This window comes from Streptopelia decaocto (genome assembly GCF_964273445.1).
Source record: "Streptopelia decaocto genome assembly, chromosome: 4".
In the NCBI taxonomy this organism is placed as follows: domain Eukaryota; kingdom Metazoa; phylum Chordata; class Aves; order Columbiformes; family Columbidae; genus Streptopelia; species Streptopelia decaocto.
The window spans coordinates 11685797-11696186 of record NC_138658.1 but is presented as its reverse complement, the minus strand read 5'-3'; the positions used below and the strand labels follow the sequence as shown (position 1 = coordinate 11696186).

The window sequence follows — 10390 nt, the reverse complement described above, 5'->3', positions numbered from 1 at the left end:
GTATCACCTTTACAAACTCTAGAATTTCTGTGATACATAAACCAACAGAAAGAGTAGCACACGTTCTTCACCCAAGTTTTTAAACAGATTGATAGGCACTGTCCAGTCTCAACACAGAACAATGCAAAAATTAATAGCAATTACATGACCAGAGAAATAACAGTGGGAATAAAATGCAGAATATTTTGTATTACCTTCAATTTAAAGTTAATTATTACTCAGACAATGTTACAACATTTGTATAGTTGTTTTCTCTGTATAGAAGTGAAAGAGCATATACATCATAGCTATCAAGAGCTTCAGTTTATCAAGCAAGAAAAAGAAGAAAACTCCAGCCTATAATGGATATTATTTTAGAAAAAGTGTTTCCCTAGCTATTCCAAGGAAATATAAAGGCTGAGGATAATTGATGTCCTCAAATCCTGGTAAATCTCTGTGGACATGAAGATAAATATAGTCTCTAAGACAACTGGACAGCAGGTCACTAGCCCTACCCTGTCCACATTTGTTTGATCCCAGCAGCGTGGAGAGCTACAAACAGAAATGTTAGCAGCTTACATTTCTCTACACTTGTGATACAGCTTTCATATACTCTCTGGAAATCCTAGTAATGGGACTCCCGCCTACCATCATCTTTTCATCCATCGCCATGGTGCTCCGGAGTGGCACTGTTCCATAGAGCCACCACTATGGCCATATTGCTGCTTTAGTTAATCATAAAAGCCCAAGAGCTTTCACTTTGCTTTTGTATGTTCCCTTGTACATGTTCTTTGTGGAATAAATTACATGATGATTTGTAATGTAAACTAATGCAGAGAAACCTCATTATCTGAAGTGTGTCAGGAGCATTATCTGAAGTGTGTCAGGAGCCAATATAAATATCAACGCCTAGAAGCTGTTGAAGTGTTTGTGATATCTTATTAATGCTTTAGTAAGGTCTCCTAGAAAAAGCCTGAAAAATCAAACCCACACATCACAACAAAGGGCTTGTGGAAAAGACACAGTGAGGGACTTACACGTCAATTAATTTGCTTATTAATTTAAAGTAAGATTGCCTTCTGGAAGCAAGGAAAGGAAACATCAAAGACAGGTATATTACAAGCACTATGGTGAAATCTGTTGTTCAGCATCATTTGAAGTGATGGGACTAGGACTTTGTAGAGAGGCACGTATGATTTTAGATACTCATGACAAATCACAAGATGATTTATCCTTCAAAAATCTTTATCTTCCTAAGCTAAAGAGTGTTCCCACTATGGGAGTCAGCTTTTGAAGAAATGGTGGCAAGCTCTGACAGGAGACAATCTTCCCAGACCCTCCAAGAACAGGATATGGGACCTTTATCATTAACCTCTTGTCATTTTTGTACAAATGTCAGAATCAGCACACAGCTACATCCAGATACTGAAATGTGAATGTCTGCTGTGTTTCCACAGGATGACCTTCATTCCCTTAACCCATGGTCAGGACAGTACAGAGGCAAGATCCTGGAAAATGAGACCTGCCTTTTGCTACTTTGCCATCTGTTAGTGGGGATGAAATGGTAACCTGATAAGCTTTCAAACAGCGGCCATCTGCAATTCAAGCCAGGCAGCACTATGAATGCATTAGCAAAGGTGTCTATTTGCAAGTCAAACATCTTTTCAAAGCTTTGGTTTGTTTGTTTTTTTTTCTTTTTCTTTCTTTTCTATTTTTTTTTCTCCTAGAGATTGACTGCAAATGATTTATCTGCCATTTCTTCTTTTTTTTTTTCTTAATTTAAAAGGTATCCTCTGATCAAAAACAGGAGTAAAAAAAATCCCTGACTTCTGAAGCTTAGGCTCAATGTAATCAACTTCTTCTATGAAATCTGAATGTATCTTGTGTCAGAAGTCAGGACATGAAGAGGAATTTTTTTTCTTGTTAGAACTAGGGTGAGAAAATAGTGTTATTTTGTTACTCTACTATATTTTGCTTTTGATTAGCTTTTAGTGTTGAAAATTAACTAAATTTGAACAAATGCATTGCCTCCTGCTACGGGAAATTACTCCAAGTAGAGTCGTACAGATTGTAGAAGTGTTTAATTTTGGAAGCAGTGAATCCAGATGAAGCAGGACAGCAGAAATTCATCTACTTTAGATTTGATCTTTGAGAAGCAGGATTTATAGTTTTAGGAACCTAGAGGATTTCACAGGACAAGCCTCTAAAAATGTCTGCATGAATTTTCATGTAGAGGACTAAATATCTCACTTAAAAGGACAGGGATGAGAGCAAGTGAATAGTCTTTTTCTCTGCCATTACCAGTGTCAATCTAGAGCAAGCGTGAGAGTAGCTAACAGGGCTAATGAATGGTGGATTTCTCCCATGACCATTCCGCCACAGCAGGGAGCAGCAGCAGCACAGCAAAGGAGGCCGTAGCACATCACTCTGCCAGGTGGCAGCTTCCTCAGGGCCAGCTGTCTGCAGCAAAGAACCGTCTTGGCAGTGCCTCTTAGCTCACCTGCTTTCCAATAGTTAAAAAAAAAAAATACCAGAGGAAGAAAAAATTCCTCCTTGGTGTCTTCATATAAAATCTCTTTCAAATAATTCCTCCTTTATTTCCAGTGGAGAAATCCCAATCAAATATTCCTGACACTTGACTGGGAACACGATCCACTGGCCAAGTCTCTGCCCTCATAGAACCATAGAATATCTCAAGCTGGAAGGAGCACATAAGGACCACTGAGTCCAGTGCATAATACTCATTGACTTTAATCAGTGACTTCAACAAGAAAATATTTTAAGAAACACACGAAACAGTTTTGGGTAGAGTAATTCATAAAAGTCAGCATTCGGTGATAAACCAGAAAGAAACAAACATGCTTGTTTATTCTATATTTATGTGAGAAGCAACTCCTTTGTAAGAATACCCATGTTAATACATGTTACAAAGAGGTGGAAATGGAGAGCATTGAGCTCAGTAAACCAATGAAATTTTGAAATAGCCTTGAGACTCAGTGTTTTGCACAGACACTGCACTCTCCCCTCTCATCTCCAGTCACCTGACATTTGCAGACAATTGAAGGCTAGAAGAATGGAAGGAACAACACTGCTGTTATACATGTAGCTAGTGGAATGATTAAAACTGAAAATGAGTACTGATGTGCCTATCTAAAAAGGCCTATTTATCTAGGTCCTGAAGAAAGATCAGGGAGAAACTTTTGCTTAGAAAAACAGACTAGAACTCAAGAAGCTTTTCAGTCTGCAGTAGATGCAGGAACAGAGTTGAACAAATTACTCTTTTTGGAATATTACATAGGATACCTTTGCTTTTTTCAGATGCTTATATTGAAACCAGTTCACCTAAGGATTGTCTTTTAGTATGTATAATGTCTTGCAAAATGAAGCTTCCCTCTTTCCCCCAGATATGGTTGCATACACTAGTGTTTACATCAAGGTCAGCAATATTATCTAGATTAAACTGGAAATAAGAAAGAAGAGACTTGAAAATATGCAGATCTATCATTCCAAGTTATTAAAAGTTTCTGATTAATGGAAACATTATTTACAAGTAGATTATTACATGTAATCTTACAATTTCATTTCCTACACTTTTCAGAAGCATTTGCTACTTGTCACCACCATGTCTGGTAACATACCCCTGATCTAACTCCACATGACAATACACATATTTCTGTGGAAATATGTTCACTAAGTAATCCTCTACCTTTTCATTATGCAGGTGAGTAAGAATAACGTTTTTTGCAGGTTCATTGCAGTTCATTTACCTTAAGCAACACACTAATTTCACCAAGACAGGCAAGGCCCTTGGCACCAGGGAGTACATGGTGCCAGACTTGTTCCCAGTCTGCAGTGTCTTGCAGACTGATTAGCATTAAGTGACTTAAGCAAATCACAGAGGTTTTACTAAAGCTTTTACCAGGGTTTTACTTGGCCAAGGGACTGGTTTATTCTCTGGAGGTTTCCAACTTTGGATGGCTCTGAAACACTTCTAAAATACTCTCCAAGTAAAACAGGGCTGTCACTCAGAGAGGAGTTTTGAGGTGCATGGAGCACTACTGAGCTGAGGAACATCTGTGTTTCCATATAGCAAACACCATGTCACAGTATAGCAAGCATTTAAAATTGGAATAACGTTTAGCCAACTTCATTCTGCTACTGTAAAGAGTTGCAGTTTCCTTAAACACCACCTTGAATGTTTTGCTGCCTTAGTAGTATCTGTCTTTTCAATAAATCAAGTGATTCTTTATAGGTTGCTATCACATCTGCACTTCTGTTGTGGGCTAGGAGCAGCTTTCCACATAAGCCTTCGTATAATCAAAAAAACCCACATGTGAGAACATGTCAAAGACCTTCTGCATTTTCTGTTGCTAACTACAGGAAATCTCTTCTGTTGAAGTTATTGAATTGTAAGGGGCAGATTCTTATGACATCCAAGGTCTCTCAGTCAATTAATGATCAGGCTTCACAGGTAATCTAAGGAGGTTATCCACATTGCACTTGTATTCACACACATACATACACAGGCACACACGAAGTCTGAGCATTTGGGTGCGTGAATTCAGATTTAGAAAGTAAAAGAATGATGAACAGGTCAAACTTTTGGTTACTTAGACCTCTGCACTTCCTGACATCTTTGTTTTTTCCTCAAGAAAAGTGAAGCAATTCCTCAGCATTAGTCCATAGAACATTATTTAAAATTACAGCCAAAACATGGAACAAAATAAGCCCACATGAAAGAGCAGTTAGAAGTTGGTTAATTTATTTTCAAACACAAACACACACCGTGCCTCTGCTTCCATAAGCAAAATAGAGTGAGAGGCACTTCTTCCATTATTCCTTTCCTGACCGAAACCAGGAAGACAATTCTTCCCTGTTTTTCCAACAGCAGACCTTTAGGTATGCTTCAAATAAGTAGAAAGTTGGGGATAATTATCTGTCCCTCAGCCAGGTTTCCCTAGCTATTCATTAAACTACACTATTTGTTTCTGATCACTGATGAATACCTATAGTTTATTTTGGCTTTCATTCAGGTGAGCATTTCTTCCATTTTCCCTAAACTTCTCAGAAAGCACAATTCAGAAATCCTGAAGAAACTGAGGAGCCTGAGACACCTGAAAATTAGTCCTAAGTGTTTGATAATTGATTTTTTTTTTTTTAATGAAAAGCCCAGACACTCAAAGACAAGCTTTTAAAGATTTTTAGTTTTGTCTATATGCAGATCAGTGCCCAGTGCGGTTTTCAAAAAACAGCCAGGGAGCTCAGCTCCTCAGAAACGTTGTTCTTACTGGATAATTTGCTCTGAAGTCATAAGGAAATCTTCTGGAAAGTTATTTATATCAATAGCTATCACACCACTGAAGTCATACAATCTAATCATCCCTAGAGAGTTGTAACAATGGCAATTATAAATAGCAAAAATATCCTGGATATCACCTCTACTATTTTAAAAACACTGGTCATACAGACTAGTAACTAAGAAGAAATCTCAGGTCATGATCCCTCAGTTTGAATATCAGAATATGTGAGGAATTGTCATTGCTAAGTGGTGTTCCTAAGGGCCAGATGCTTTTTTCCTGAACCAAAACCATTGAATTCAACAAAGGTGTCATGATAGCCCATACATCCTGTGCCTGGCTCCTGGTTTCTCTCTCATTATTATATAGGTAGGAGCCTATGAAGGACTGTGTAACTGTATTGATAGATGGCCTGGAGTTGCAAATAGATGAGGCAAGCTAACAAAAAGCACTATCTTAGATTCAGAATAAAAGCAAGATTGCATTCAAGAAGTAATTTATTCTGAGTCCATTTGTAGACGAATTACATTTTGCCATCATCTTCATTCCAAGTTAATGGTGTCCAGAAGAGACTGACTTCAACCAGGTCTCTGTGTTTGTTTTATAACCTAGTTCCCTGTCGAGTTCAAATCCAAAGTGCTTTAGATAGTAGCATATGCATTATTTCAATAACATAGAAACATGGGTTTAATTCTGTGGTGAAATTCACACTTTGCCCCTCTGAAGAGTACTGCCTAAGAAAAGTCTGGATATCTTAGCCACTTTTCACTGTTTATGTTTTGCGGTCTTCAGCAGCTGCTCTAAAGCCAGCTGAAAGCAACCAAAGATCTCCCTACATGTGGTTCCTCAACCAACCATATTATAATATTTGTAATGCTGACACAGAAATAGGAGCGGTTAGTCAGATAACACTGACATAGACCTAACCCGATAATGTGTTTAAAAATAATTATCAACGTCTCTCCCGGGAGTATGAGCAAATTCATTTTACATGAAACTAAGAAAGCATGCAACACAACCTAGAACACCAGAAAATACTGCCAGAAAGTATTTTGCAGCACTTGCAAAACATCACCACTATTCTGGAATGGGTAGGATGAGTTTGTTTAGTGAAACATAAGAAAGGAATTTATAATATTTTAATAACTGACAAATTTGCTACATGCTAGGAAGCAACCTAGAATAAGTGTTGATTATATTTACTTTTTTTTTTTTAAGATACAGAAAAGAAATATATATATATAAAAATATATATAAATATATATATATATATATAATCTACAAACATTTTTCCTATCTTTCAATAGTATCCAAGTGGCTAATGAATAAATGTCATACATGTCATCTCAATTGCCCTACTGGAACCAACCTTAAGTCCAGTTTGATTCAAGGATCTTATCTATCTACTGCGGTATCTGTTAGAAAGAAACAGATGGACCCCTCCCTTTAGTCTTTACATGACTTAAAAGGTAAACACATTGTCATACTGACAGTTCAGTCTGACTAATTATTTTCATTATGTACTTTAGTTTTCAAATATGTCAAACGTCAACTAGTCAGGTTGAAATTTCTTCTTCTTGAACTCTGGAATATTTATTTTAAAAGAGAAAATAGTTCAGCCATTTTTGGAGCAAGTTTAGTGAAGGATATTTTTGCCAATATTCATATTTTTCATTTGTTTTCTGAAGAGTGATTTATAACAGAAGCTTGAGATCTGGCAGCAAGACAACCTCAAGCTAAAATGATATCTTTTTTGGTCTCCAGGAAAATCCATTCTTAATCAGCTGGGTTAAGAGTTACAGAAAAATCCTGGTTGGTATTTACAAAACAGAAACTGTAACATTTTGATTTTCCAAATGTTTCAACAGCAACATGCAAGCCCTGATGCCTGCTGAGCCTCTTGTCCTTGAACAGGTACTACACGTCTGAAGCTAAAGCTCAGGACAGCTTTATCCCAAAGAGAGCTCTGTTTTTTTATTACAGCCAAACTATGACATCAACAGATAAAATATATAACAAAAATTAACAAGAAAAAAAAAATAATTAGAAATGTTGGTTATTAAACACTCATAATGCTATTTATATACTGTAAGACAGCATTAGAACCTTTTAAACTCAGTCTGAATAACTATTTCCTTAGAATTTAAGGACTAGTTCTTCAGTTATTGTAACTCGGCTCTATTAATATCTGTGGAGTTACATTAGTTTGCCCTGACTAATATTCTTCAGTTAAGCAGCTAAGCCAATAAAATCACTTTGACTGTGCTTTTAAAGTAATTCGTGAGTATTATCTGAAAGGTCCCTTCAGTGCAAAAAACCCAAACACACCACCCCAATATAAGGCACAGCCCTGAATTGGCTGCACATTCCTAATTGCGGGTCAATAGGAGTTTCACAAGGGTACACTAGGTCACTGCTTCCTCACAGCGACTTCAGAGGGAGGGGAAAAAGGGTTTGAAAAACATTCCAGATTTCAGCAGAGTTTTTTGAGCTGTGCAGACATAGAAGGCACTTGGAAATGTCCAGAGGGACAGCCTTAGCAAGCCTGTGACCTTCTATGACATACTGGACCATGGCATTTCAGCAGGGATTTGATCAAGATTGTTAAACACATGCCAAAAAGAGAACCACTTCTTGGACTTTTTCAATCAAGTAGCACTATATTTGGACTGGAAACAGCCTGTGGAGGAGCAGGAATAACCATTAGAAGGCAAGTGAAAAGTTTTAAGCAGATACTACAGTCAAGGAAGACACAACTTGAATATATCTGGGCAAGTTTCCATACTGACTCAAGCAACAATTTCCCATGACATCAGATTCAAAACAAACAATATATTATAGTCCATATGTTGACTAAAGAAAACCCAGGCAGTGCAGAGGCATGCACTAGCCTACTGAACACCGACTGAACAAAAGCTGGATTGCTTGCAAGCCATGGACGTTAAACAACTAAAAAACTCCAAGTTTTCAGGATAAGGAGCCTGAATAAGACTTCTCAGCAAGATGAGGTTGTGAATGCTGAGGTAAGATTGAAAGCAAACTGCCTAGATAGAAATGATACAGTCTAAGTAGATAACAAGTACAATAAATGAACTATGCTTTGAATATGCAGCAGTCATGAGGCTCAGAAAACCATAAAATTGCTTGTGGATAATGTGTGCAGAGGACCTGAAATGCTCTACCTACTTGAAGTCATATGGCATTTGCATTAGAAATTTGGACTGCAGAATGGTTTACAGTCAGAGTTCATGAGATCTTTTGGCAGATTAAACATGTTCCCAGTAAGATGATGCTGAGGATAAACATGCAAGAGATATATAAATACTGTTTTCACAAGAATAATGCTGCTTTCCTTAGAACTGATGGTATTTTAAGGGAAAAAAGCTAGAATGCAGTCCTCGCAAGATACCAACACAATCTATCAAGAACAGTTAGTAAACCACACCATCCAACAGCTTAAAATTACACAGTACTTTTTAAAATTCAAAACAAAACCATATTCTACAGGAGAAAGAGGTACTTGCTAAGCATAGCATATTAAGAAAGGAACTGGGAATTGCACTCTCACTTTAACACAGCCTAATAACAGTAATGCTTATTGCTTACAGCTGAATTCACTGAGACATTTTATCAGACCTTGGATTATCTGATCAGTTGATCTTGTGTAATAAAAACCCAGAGGCTACCTTTGTTCTTTCTCACAGAATTTAATAAGTCAAAATTAGAAAGGAGTCCCATCAAATAAGGACAAATTTGACCAGGAGAATGAAGTAGGCAGGTTGCTAAATTTCAATTGTGTTTTAACAAAATTATCTAATCTCATAGGATTAATAGCCACGGCAAATCAGGAAATAAAATGTTGTATTGCCACTGTAAGGTTTATAGAGGTATTAAGAGAAAATAATATTTCTTTTGTTTGTACAGTACTGAGCACATTCACAAGAAACAAGAAATACCTTGTTCATTAGCCAGACTGCTGAAAACTTAATTCACATAGATTTTTTTTTTTTCTGTTTTAAATGATGGATATACTTAAAGAAGAGGTTTTCTAGTTTTGTACATCCATCTTCGTTCCCTTACACTGTTTCCAAATGCTTCAATCCGGGAATGACTTTTGTTACTGTCAAATTATACAGCACAAGTCTCAACTAAAACAAAAAAACCCTATGTAAACAAATTTGGCAACTGTAATTCTTTGCCATTGAATTTGTATCTCTGCATGCATTTTCTTCAAGATAGATTCTTGTCTATAGCGATACTGAGGTAACAGCAGACTTAATGAATCCCAGGTACTGTCAAGAAAAGATGCATAGAAATGCGATGCTTCCAAGCAACAGCAATCCTCCCGAGACAGCCACAACAGCAAGCTGTCGTCTGTCAAGAAGATCCTCAAGATTGCTAATATTAATGATTACCTCCCACATCTCTATGTATTTTATCGTAGAACTACCACAGTGATTTGGAACATAAGATGTTTCAGAAGTTGAATATTACTGCCAACTGCAGTGTGTTAACATCTGCGTGTTGCTCTTGCACTGATCTTCCGTGCATAATTCCCAAGACAAAACTTAACAGCTTTTTTCATGTCTCTCCCCACTCTGTTTTGCAGGAAATAGTAGTGACATATTAGCCAGATTTGTTTCAAAATGATCACAAGGGTTTTAAGAAGGAAGAATTTAACTTCTTTATAAGATCAGTTGGATTTTAAGTATGTTCCCCAGGTCCAGCCTGAAACCATGGGTATCAGAACTGAGTACCTGCTGTCATTCTATACTCACAGCAAGTTACACGGGGTATGGGGTACGTAAACGCTTCTTTACAACTCTAAATCTAAAAAGTAATAACCCTTGGCAGTTAACAGCTTATCTTAAAATACAGTTAACAGTAACTTGGCTTTAACTCATCAGTTTAAAAGTCTATCCCATAAGTTCAAGAAATTCTAGAAGAAAAGAAGTAGAGTAGGTCTGGTAGCCTTAACTAATCCATCCAAAGTCATTAATGTTAAGCTAAGGAAAGCAAACATGGGTACTCTGACAACTATCAGACATGTTATCTTTTAACCCACACTCTTGATTTTAAATTGAGGCTGTATTTTCCCTGCAGTGTGCAGCCCG

General features: G+C 37.1%; 1 protein-coding gene across 1 annotated transcript in view; it reads left to right on the top strand.

Annotated features, from left to right (window-relative positions):
- Positions 1 to 8176: 8176 nt before the first annotated feature.
- Positions 8177 to 10390, top strand: part of PDE5A (phosphodiesterase 5A) — a 134583-nt gene continuing 132369 nt past the window's right edge. Inside the window, exon 1 of the mRNA XM_082050277.1 lies at positions 8177 to 8299. The gene's annotated coding sequence lies outside the window, so the exon portion shown is untranslated. The remainder of the gene's footprint in view (positions 8300 to 10390) is intronic.